At 32.4% G+C, this 9,229-nt stretch overlaps 1 non-coding gene across 1 annotated transcript; it reads left to right on the forward strand.

The window, feature by feature from the left end:
* The first annotated feature begins 8,906 nt into the window (after nt 1-8,906).
* On the forward strand, nt 8,907-8,988 carry Trnas-cga. Its single transcript has one exon. It is a non-coding gene; the product is annotated as a tRNA-Ser (tRNA).
* The last annotated feature ends 241 nt before the right edge of the window (nt 8,989-9,229 follow it).

Raw genomic sequence — 9,229 nt, forward strand, 5'->3', positions numbered from 1 at the left:
TGTCTTATTTTCTAGTAAATGTTCAAGATTATTTTTTGTAATGTACACTCACGTAATGCTTTCTGCTGTATTGATTCAGATAATAAATTAGGCAAGAAGTGTATATTGATAAAAACATCAAGTAATTTAAATTAAAATTTTAATTAGTATATGCCAAAAATAATAGGACGACCTCCAAAATTATTGCACTCTTCGCTCTGACCAAGTAAGCTAACCTGAGGTAACCTTAAAAATCCTTCACACAAAACATTATGTCATACAATCGCTCCGTTGCGACGTAATAGACCGACAAATTTATAATATTAGAAAGGATTAACAAGCATGGTACGTCAAAGTGTCGAACGTTCTGTATTTCTAATTCACTCAGCCAATATATCAAGTTAGATAACCTTATATTACACTGCCCTAATAGAAATGTGTTATTGTGTAAATATCAAGGAAAACCTGAATAACTACGAAGAAAAACGTCGGATTTAATCTGCCCCGTAGATTAAAAAAATAACCTAAATAAAATATCCCAGGACGCGAACCGAGAACCTTTCAACTTGTATTTTTATCAAAGCAGAATGAGGTCTAGATATGAATTTATTAAATAATATTTTATTAAAGTCTAGACCTTCTAAAGCTAGGTCTAAGTGAGATACGGGAGATACCTCACGATAGATAATAAAAAAACTGTTTAGTTATAATTTTCAACCAAAAGTTCCCAAAAATAAAAGAGGTTTTCAAGTCGACTGATTTTTTTCGTTTATTATTTCAATCAAATGGCGTGATTCTTTTTGATAGAAAATTATTGCAATTTGGTCCCATTTTACTCTGGAGTAGAAGTATCTAAGAACTATATTGGACTCTTCCTACTAATATTACAAATGCGAAAGTTTGTAACGATGTGTGTGTGTTCGTTGCTCTTTCACGCAAAAACTACTAAACCGATTGCAAAGAAATTTGGTACGTAGACAGCTGGACAACTGGAATAACATATAGGCAATTTTTTATCCCGATATTCCTACAGGATACGGACTTACGCGGGTAAAACCGCGGGGCGCAGCTAGTTTCTAATAATTCACACGGCATTATAAATTGTTTTATGTACATTGATCAAAATGCGTAGGATATATTTCACTATTGTAATGCAACCTATCCACATATTTACAGTATGTCGTTTCAAAGATTTTAATATTTGACCATGACGTATCTGATACAATTAAAAAAATAAATTAAAAATCTTTATTACTTTAAGATAGACATAAAAATCACAACTAACACATTGTCTAAAGCTCTTAAAGTTAAAAGTTAAGATACGAACATGAATTCATCGGATTCCGTACTAGGCAATGCCTGTCCTGCGGGACCATAAACGAGTAACATTAATAATTATAAAATATCAGACCTGCGACAATTTCGTGCTTATTATATAAAAGTCCTATAAAGAAATTCACTTAATATTGATATTAAATTCTTACTAAACATGATTATTATTTAAATAAAAGGCTATGTATCGTAAATATTTCCGTTAATTGAATTTTAGAGTACGAGCAACACCGCCCAGTAATTATAATCATCTCTAGTCTCAAATAAAGTGAAGTAATAAATCATCTCGGTCTAAATTAATCAGTGAAGTCGAATATTATTTGCTAAGCCGAAGTCCAAACAAAATTTAATTACACGTTCTCTTGCGAAACAAGTTGGGAGTAATTGAATCAGGTGTTATGGGAAATTTCATAATGAATTCATGCCTTTGTTTGGTTTGCGACAAATTATTGTTGAATTTATTAAGAATTTTTAATGAGTTTCGGTGAATGACGCTGAAATCGCTCGAATTTTGAGACGTGCGACTTTGTTCTTTTTCGTGTGTTTTATTGTAAGAAGATATGTTTAATAATAAAATATGTTTAATCCTTATTAGAATAAATGATCATTGATACTAAGAAATTAATAAAAAAATTTAGGGAAATTCAAACATCGTATTAATATTCTTATTTATATCGCAACATACGAAACTATATGTAGCTAATTTAAAAAATAATAATTTTATAGATACAGCAATCGACAGACAGCATATTTTCACACCATTCCTCTTGATCATTCCGTTCCAACGAACATTTTGATTATAAAATTGTATTATTTATACATAAATGTTGTTTAACTTAAAAGGACTGATTAGAAAAGTTTATATTTGATATATGTGACAAATTATACAGATATAAGGACAGGCCGTCATAAACCCGTGATTACTGGAAAACCTGTATAGATGAGAGAGAAGTATAGATGAGATATGCATTAAGTACTGAGAACATAACATAACATTAAACTCGTATCCCTTTTCTTCCTTTAGAGAACAGCATTATAATTCAAATAAATTTTAAATAACTGAAATGTAGCAAATCGTATGTTTGCGACGGTGTCTGTTCATTTGTTCTACGAACAAATAGAACTAATTTTAGACTGCGCAAACTAGATAAATAAACTTGTATTTTACGTCAACCGTTTTCATTGTGTTCGTAATAGAGTTGTGATTATTGAAGACAGCTCGTTTTGTATAACTATTAAATCAGAATATGTGACATGTTAACATCCTACTAATATAATAAATGCGAAAGTTTGTAAGGATGTGTGTTTGTTACTCTTTCACGTTAAAACTACTGAACCGATTGCAATGAAATTTGGTACGTAGATAGCTGGACAACAGGAATAACATATAGGCCACTTTTTATCCCGATATTCCTACGGGATACGGACTTACGCGGGTGAAACCGCGGGGCGCAGGTAGTAAGTTAATATTGTAACATTGAATACTTTTGTTGCCTAAACGTGTTATAACTTCATTATTAAATAATTTTATTCTTTTTGTAGAACAAAGCTGTTAATAAATATTTACGAACTCTATCCGCGATGGGATGAGTTTTGTCTCTGTATAAAAAGGGAGCAACATTGTGTATGTATATTGTATAAGGAAGGATTATCTAAGTATGTATACATATTTTTTGAAACAGTTATATAGAAAATCAAAAGCCTTGTCGTTTCCGCACAGATATGTGTAATATATACTTAAAGAAATAAATATATATTTAGAAACTTATATATAGAAAACAAAAAGAAAGAAAGAAACTTATGTAATATTTCTTAAGACTTCGGATGAAGATTAAAAATTGTTAAGGTATCAAATATCTTGTAAAATGATTTCATTAATATGTTTTATTATTCATTAGAAAAAAATTGTTTTTCTATCATAATTTGAATTTTGTGTCGCTTGATTTATTTGAGCGATAGGTTCTAGCAAATAATTTTGTAGTTGCATTTTATTTATTCCAGAGGGCGTATATATTGCTTATTCTTCTTCTACTATATAAAAATAAGTCGGGTTTTCCTTCCTGACGCTATAACTCCAGAACGCACGAACCGATTTCCACGGTTTAGCATTCGTTGGAAAGGTCTCGGGCTCCGTGAGGTTTATAGCAAAGAAAAAAATTCAGGGAAAATGTCAACAGAAAAGCGGGAAAATCATTTCTTTTCAGGACTTTTGTAGTTTTATCCGCTTTTAAATCAATAAAATCTGATTTCTCAAATAGCCATCGATTAAAAGGCTTAAAGATATTTATTCTCATTAAGAATAAGTTATTTACATAACCTACTTATTAATATTCAGTTTAAATGACTCTTATCTGTAGAAGATGACATCAACTGTATTTAAAGCATACTTATATTAAATTTTTAACGCATAAACACGCCCAATGTATATCAGCATGTCTATTAGACACATTAAGCTATTTCATACATTTTTCACCCACACAATTACCTTACTAATGTTAACAATACATCAACTTGTCTCCAATCAAAACAAAAATTAACATAGATATTAAACTGTTGGGCAATTTGTTTTTCTAGAACAAATTACGTTCCCTATGTTTAGGTTTGCGTGTGTGCTATCGTTAACAGCTATCAGCAGACCTATCTCGCGATCTACTGGTGTCTACCGAGTAGTGATCAACACTTCATTCGAATGGGCGGGTAAATTATTTTGGTTAATGTTGATTATTGAGGCTCTGTGGTTAGGACCTCGGACTTTAATCGAAAAGTTGAAGATTTCAGATCGAAGCGTGTAAAAAATAAATTTTTTGAAATTTATGTACACATTACATGTTCAAAACGGAAGAAAAAACATCGTGAGGACCAGCATTTTCAAGAATGAAAAGTTTGACAACGTCATCTGCCAACCCGCACTTGGTCAGCGTGGTTGATCATTGCCTAAAGTTTGTCAGGAGGCCTGTGGCCATGGAGTGAAAAAAATATGAGCTGATGATGTTAATGATAGACTATAGAACCAGGATTACAAAACAGTCAATGTTATTTGGTAAATATGCTTTCAAAAGGTAACAGAAGCTAGTGAAGCAAATATTATATAGATTTATATTATACTAGCTGCACCCGGCAAACGCTGTTCTGCCTTACTCTTATCGTTTAGTGGTATGAAAAATAGATGTTAGCCGATCCTCAGACCTACCCAATATGCTTACCAAATTTCAGCGGAATCGGTCAAGCCGTTTCGGAGGAGTATAGAGACTTACATTGTTACACGAGAATTTTATATATAAGATATATCTCTATTATAGATTTGAAATTAAATGAAACATGTCTTATATTTTAATCGATAACAGACTGAAAGCGCTGAGAGACAATTTTGAGATTATTAATTCGGGCTACAATTAAAGGCTTTATCAGAGTTTTGTAGATGAAATCTTCGATTGTGGCCTCATTACATTGTGATGAGGGTGGAGCTTAGAATGTCATTTTACCTGAATATAATAGTAACAGAAAATAGATATTACCGTCCGCCCCGGTTTCGCGCGCGGTACATACATAGTCTATACCACTCAGGGATCTCGTATTTATCCAAACCGATGCAGTTACAGAGGTCAGTTAGTTAAAATTATTTATAAGTACACATTGAGCAAGAGGCAAAAAGATTATTTATTTTAATTTATATATATCACATCTTTAATTTATAAAAAACAGTTAATTTTGGAGACAATCCCTGCTGTTTTATTCTACATTGAAATATTTATCAGAAGTAACAAATCCGTCAGAGTTATACCCAAGAGACCCAAAATTCAGATGTTGGCCCGTATCTTAGAGAGTAAAGTAATATAATGTTTATGATGATACAAAATTATTATCTCGCATTGGGTTATTATGTAGTAATTTATACAAAGTTTGGGACAGTTATTGCTCTAGTTTTGCATATTTTGTTTATAATCCCTGATAATATTATAAATGCAATAGAACTCTGTCTATCCAGTTTATTCTGTCTGTCTGTCTGTCTCTTCTTACGCCTAAACCACTTAACGAGCTTGGTACCGATACGTACTATCAGCTATCTTTATGGATTGCGAAAAACAAGCGATCAAAAAGTGAATAAAAATGTTTTTTTTGTTTATTTTCAATTCTTTACCATATAGCCATACCTTGTTTATGTATTCAGCTGATCATAAAATACTATTGTATTTAATTATATGATACGTTTTACATATTGCATTCAATAAATCATAGAAAAAGATATAAACAAATAATATATAAACATCCACAATATAGGTACGTATATTTCGAAAAATCAGAAGCGATAAATATTTAAACTCGTAACAGATGCAAACCCAGTGCCTCGGTTATCACTTGACTGCGTTGAATACATTGTTAGCGCCATGTATGTATGTATGAGCGCATTAACATACAAAACGCATGCACCCTGGAGATCGTCTGTGTTGAATCTTAAAATCACAGTTTTCTGCTAACGTCGTTTGAGACCCGGATTAAGTCATCGCATACAAAATAATCTTGTTTGAGGTTGGAATAAGCTGGTCTTGTAATTTCAATTACTGTGATTTTGGGTACGCTGTTTTATAAGAGCTAGCTTTTGCCCGCAGCTTCGTACGCTATATTCGATGTAGTTTAAGAGATGTTCTACATTTAGACCTTCCTCTTAAATTACTCTATCTATTAAAAAAAAAAAACCCTATGAGAATACGTTGCGTAGTTTAAAAGATTTTAGCATAAGGACACAGGGACAGAGAAATCGACTTTGTTTTATACTATGTAGTGATAAGGTAGGACAACGTGTTTACGAAATGAGTCAACCTATTAATGTTTGCGTTTGCGAGGGTGTTAGCATTTCGCCTTATTATTCTAGTATATTCTATATCATTCCTTTTTGTACTAATTTGTTTTTAAAAGCTGTTACGTAATGAGTTCTAGAAACGAACTTTATTTTCATATCTTACACCAAGAAAACTTAATTATTAGGTACGATTAAAACAAGATTTCAGTCCGTTAAATAATTGCTGTTTTTATTAAAAAAAAAAAGTAAAATGCCCTAAAATTGTGAGAACTAAACCGAATTTAAATGGGATGACACGGAAGTTACATTTAGAAGGTTCGTTTAAAAGCTAGTGAACTTTAAAAAAATAGAATCAGCAAAAACGGTCAATATTTCTGGGATTTCAAATCCAAAAAAAAGCAATACACAGTCGAATTGATAATCTACTCAGATTCAGGTTGGTTGAAAATGAATCATCACAATAAAAGTCAAGGGATATCAATACAGAATTCTTGTCAGTACAATTAAAATATTTACAAATAATAATTTCGTTCCGCAAAGGCGGGCCTCACGTCTCAAAGCTGTGGATTATGTAATGAGATTCCGACGAAATAAAAAGGAATTTAATAAACGCGGGAATTCACGAAACATGAGACGCGCGTGGCGCAGATCTTGTTTTTCATCAATCAGGGTAAGTGGTTATGTTCCCGGCTGTTTTTTGGATGGGTGATAATGTTTTCGCAACGATGAAAAAGGGGGGGGGGGGATCGTGTAAAATTGTAGCGTATTAAATGTGATGTATCATGTATTGTGCTGTTTTACTATTGGATGTGATGGAATAATGTATACAAAAATATTAGTAAGTATATATAATATTAGTAAGTATTATAATAATAAAGCTGAAGAGTTTGTTTGTTTAAACGCAATAATCTCAGGAACTACTGGTCCGATTTCAAATATTCTTTCAGTGATGGATAGCCCATTTATTGAGAAAAGCTATAGGTTATATATGTACCACTGGCGAAACCGGGGCGGACTGCTAGTATGACACAACATCAGGTGGGGAAGAATTCTATAGATAATGAATATACGATATTAATAAGAAACCTGACAAGTCATTCTGAATGAGAAAATAATCATTTTTTGACACATATATACAGATATATTGTATTGTACATGTCAAATATTGTGCTAACTTCTAGAGTGATGGTGTTTCTAACAAAAAGTGAAGTCCCGTGCCTCCTAGATGAATATAATCTGCCCCATACCCCACGTATGGGGCAGATTATATTCATCTGTTTCACTGATCGATTTTCTTTATGGGCAAGTAAGTGATGGTGGTGAAGTAGGTGAGGCTAAAAGTCAGTAGTTTCAGAGTGATTGACGGACAAATATCCAAACAAACAAATTTTCGTACTTAATATATTAGAGTGATGTCCAGTGCATACTGATCTCTTACATAGACACATTGAAAATTGAAGATTCTTTTTGTGTCAAGTAGTCATGTCATTTTGGAAGACTACTGGCTATATAACATCATGTACGTGGGTGGAACCGTACCGAGCCGTGAAATCGTATGAATCCTGAGTATCAAATCATGGTGTCTACATAAACAGCGAAAATTTCTTCACAATTTCTTATCTCCTAGTACGTACTGCTGCAGTCTCAGAGTATCCATCGCAAATATTCTGTATAAATAAACATCGAGGTAAAATTTTACCTTAGTGGTACATAAAGTCTACGTTTTCTCAGTCATCACAGATTAAATAAAAGCTCCTTAAAGCGAAGACCGCGCTGAGTAGGATGTTTTAGCTTAAATATGGTTTAATTTTGTGCTTAGGGAGTGAAAAACTTAATCTACTTCGTGCGGTTGGAGCATAAATTCGCTTGTTACACGTGTATTTGTTATATTTATACACTAGCTGTTGCCCGTAGCTTCGCTCACGCGGTTTAATAATTTTTCATGGTACGAACTTTTGTCCTTAATTTTATCCCTTTGGGGGTAGAATTCATCAAAATCCGTTTTAGCGGATGCCTACGTCATAATATTTTTTATTTTTATTTTATTTTATTTAATAACCTCTTCCAACACCTGTTACATTATTGCGTCAAGCTACAAGTTTTAAATATTATTATGTGTATACATTACAGACACGTTTTTAAATATTTTCGGATTTTGTGACAATTATCAAGAAATATATCTAAACCATTTGCATGCTCATTGATCAGTTTACTCAATCTACAAACGGGAGATTGTGATCCAAATACAGTCTTACGCAGAGACCAAAATACAGTCTTAAGAGAGAGAGAGAAAAGCGTTAAAACATCTATCTGCATACCAAATTTCAGCCCAATCCATCCAGTGGTTTCGGCTGTGCGTTGATAGATCACTATGTCAGTTAGTTACGTTTGAGTTATATAAATTTAAACATTTACTAGATCAAGCTAGAATTTTAATATGATATCTTGTGAAAAGAAAATAACTATATACAAAAGAAGTGTTGCCTATAGACGAAACAATTTTTCATCTAAAGTTTTAAATATCTACTGAAATATATAATATCTACTAAACTTATTAAGTGAATAGATTCATGTCTTTTTAATCATCTTATCAACACACAAATTTATATAAAGAAAAAAAGACTTTAAATAACTTATTCATTATTGCCAAAATGCTTTGACAGTTATACTTGTACAAGGGCCATTATAGGCTAGTCTTTGTTAACTAATTTTGGAGGGTAGGGAGCGCGATATGAAAGTTTCTGATCAATATGAAGTCATGTCCTTTTAATACTTTATTTATAAAGCCTTATTCATAGCAGTCGTGGCCGAGTGGTTAAGGCGTCTGACTCGAAATCAGATTCCCTCTGGGAGCGTAGGTTCGAATCCTACCGGCTGCGTAGTTTTTTTTTATATTTTAAGCGACATATATGTGACGTGGATTTAAAAATTTTGTACAGAAGAGTAAAAGTATGTTTTTTTGGCGATAGCCTTTTCATCCGACTCCAAATAAATGAGGAAGTTGCAAATAGGATTGTATATGGACTTTCGACAGGGTGAACCGATTTTGATGACACTTTTTTATCTCTTGATGATGATTCTAATGATACTTTTATTATTTGATTAAGGGGTTAAGTTTTT

Source organism: Zerene cesonia, chromosome 1 (assembly GCF_012273895.1).
Source record: "Zerene cesonia ecotype Mississippi chromosome 1, Zerene_cesonia_1.1, whole genome shotgun sequence".
Lineage (NCBI taxonomy): Eukaryota > Metazoa > Arthropoda > Insecta > Lepidoptera > Pieridae > Zerene > Zerene cesonia.